Source organism: Octopus bimaculoides, chromosome 2 (assembly GCF_001194135.2).
Source record: "Octopus bimaculoides isolate UCB-OBI-ISO-001 chromosome 2, ASM119413v2, whole genome shotgun sequence".
In the NCBI taxonomy this organism is placed as follows: Eukaryota; Metazoa; Mollusca; class Cephalopoda; order Octopoda; family Octopodidae; genus Octopus; species Octopus bimaculoides.
The window spans coordinates 8,139,330-8,142,442 of record NC_068982.1 but is presented as its reverse complement, the minus strand read 5'-3'; the positions used below and the strand labels follow the sequence as shown (position 1 = coordinate 8,142,442).

At 39.0% G+C, this 3,113-nt stretch overlaps 1 protein-coding gene across 2 annotated transcripts in view; it reads right to left on the bottom strand.

Moving 5' to 3' along the window:
* LOC106867732 (CAR1 transcription factor) overlaps positions 1-3,113 on the bottom strand; it is a 24,930-nt gene that overhangs the window by 20,619 nt on the left and 1,198 nt on the right. The window lies entirely within an intron of this gene.

Here is a 3,113-nt window from a genome sequence, read left to right as displayed (position 1 = left end):
TTGCGAGTTACGATTTGCCCCTGTTTTCAAGGGAGCGCTTTTTTTCATATAATTATTCCAACTTAAACTAGCCACTTCAAAACTCTTACCCAAAATAAAAAAAAATCCTTAATTTGATTTGTTTAACATTTTTGCCAACTATATTTTACTATTTATTGGTGTGCTACACATTCACCACTTTTTCCTTAAGACTTTTTCTGTTGCCTAAACTGATAATTTTCCACCATGCCTCGACGCAAAAGGTCCAATATAGGTTGGCAAACAAATACTGCAAAGAAAAGTAAACGTATGCGTTTTAAGTGAATCTACGGAGGGCGCCGCCAGGAGGAACTCTCTCAATGCACTTAGGATGGCTTCAGCGCGAAGAAGGAAAAGTGAAGAGCAGCGTTCTGATCGGTTGGAACGTATTGCTGCGCAACGAGCTGCTCAGAGCAACGAGCAACGTTCAGCACGCCCGAACAAGAAATGCTTCCTCTACTGCTGCGTGAGCTGCAGAGACTGTAGCAAACGCGCAGTTCGACTTACAACCCAGCAAAACAGCAGGGAAACATACTATTTCTCTTCATGTCATATCTATAGGCTCAACCTTTCCATCTGCTAAACAGCACATGTCAGCAGTTATGCGATAAAGAAAATAAACTCAACTACTGCCGGTTTTTTACAGATCGACCCACTCTCCCAATGGAAAACAATGACGATGGTGTGGGCGTATGACTCTGCATGTTCACTATTGCGCTAAATAAAACAAACAACGTTGGAAACATCTGCCATTATGATTTCTTTCATTCAGTTCAGAGGTGCATCCGCTAATGGTCTAATAACCAAACAGGCATACTTAACAGCCCCGGGCAACGCCGGGTACACCTGCTAGTATAGTTTAAGTATAGTTATGTACTGTACATATGTGTTTGTGTAATATATATATATATATATATATATATATATATATATATTAATTTGTCACTGTTGCAGAACTGAGAAAGTGCCTCAAGACTGGATTGATGCCATTTTAGTCTCCTTGTATAAATCGGGGCCAAAGGATCTGTGTGGTAATTTTCGTGGGATTTCGCTTTTGTCCGTGGTTATAAAGGTACTTGTCCGCATTCTGTTAGAACGTTTATATACCTTCATATTTCCAAATATGGTGTCTGAGTTTCAATGTGGCTTTCGCTCCTCCAGAGGCACAGTTGATTGTATTTTTACTATCAGACAATTTCAGGATAAGTACATTGAACAGAATCTTGCCCTATACCATTGCTTTGTTGATTTGAGCAAAGCATTCGATACTGCTAATCGAAATGCTCTGTGGCTATTTCTAAGGAAAATAAGTTGCCCAGAAGAATTTGTAAACATGGTCAGGGCTTTGCATCAAGATGTGAAAGCTAGAGTTAATTTTGGTGGTAGGCTCTCTGAATCTTTTGCTGTGGAAAATGGAGTAAAGCAAAGAGACCTTGATGCACCCACCCTCTTTGCAATATACTTTGCTGTTGTGCAGTCACACGCTTTTCAAAACTTTGAGGAGGGTATTTACATAAAATATCGAACAACAGGGGATGTTTTTTAATCTGACCAGACTGAAATTCAAAACGAAGGTTTTTACTTCACTCATTAGGGAACTTTTATGCGATGACGATTGCGATCTTGTCAGTCATTCTGAAACAGGTCTGCAGTCTCTTGTATCTGCATTTTACTCGGTTTATGATGATTTTGGCTTGACCGTCAACTTGAATAAACAGTTGTGATGTATCAACCTGCATGTGGTGCTGTCTGCAACCCTAAAATTTTGTTAAGGGTAAGTTACTTGAAGTTGTTGATTCTTTCATCTACCATGGAAGCCCTATACAAAAATGATGGACATCTGGACATAGAAATACATCTGCGAATTCAAAGGGCAGCACAAGCATTTGGTGGTTTGGAGTCATGTGTTTGGCGCCAACGACATATAAATGCCAGCACAAAATTGGCTCTTTACAAATCGTTTGTCTCCCCATCCCTGTTGTATTCTTCTGAAACATGGACGTGTTATGAAAGCCATTACAAATTGTTAGAACAATTCCACCAAAAATACTTTCATAACATTTTAAACATTAAATGGAGTTCTTTTACTCCAAACACAATTGTCCTTGCGTCTGCAGGCATCACATCAATTAAAGCAATGATTCTGAAAAACCAAATGAGGTGGTCTGGCCATATTGTTCGAATGGCGGATGAACACACACCTAAACAGCTGTTTTATGGTGAGCTTGCAGGGGGGAAACGCTATCGGTGTAAAACTAAAAACGAAGTTTAAGGACCGCATAAGGACTACCATGAAGTCACTTGGAATGGATCCAGAGGATGTAGAAACTCTTACTTCGGATCGAGCTGGACGGCGAACAAAAGTGTAGAATGGCGTGAAAGCATTTCAAGAGGCCAGGATAATGCATGCAACACTCAAGAGAGATTTAAAGAAGAATGTTACAATCGAGAAGGTGAATCACTACGAACTTTTTGTGTGCACAGTTTGCGACAGACTGGGCCTTTCTTTTGCTGGGCTCAAATCTCATTTGCAAATCCATGGAAAACGAACCTTCACTATTTTGCCTGCATGCCTGTGCACGCCTTCCAATGCTATGCATGCAATAAGGTCTGCAAATCTAACGGATGTCTCAAAATTCATTTTAAGATCCACAAGGATCAGAACTTAACTGCAGCTCTTGGAGGTCCAAATCGGATATGCAATGTATGTGGGTGTATTTTCAATACATTGTCTGGTTTAAAAAACCACATCAGACGCCATGATAGATCTAAAGTGTTGGTACAGGAGGTGGTCAGACTCTGGGTAAGGAGTAGGCAACCTCTATATGTAAGGCAACTTATATGGTTGACTTAAATTTGACGGTCAAATATAGCTTTATACAGAAATGTTGACATTACAAAAATGTTGAAATTACAAAAATAATGGATATTAGCGTCAAATCTCTCTCTTAAATTTAAATTTAAAACTTTGGATATATATAAACAAGGACAACGATCCCTAAGGAGTCTAATTTACACTTTTTTGCGGTGAAATCTCTTGCTATATTGGTAACGATTACATGGTTTTCTATGAAAAATTATATATATATATATAT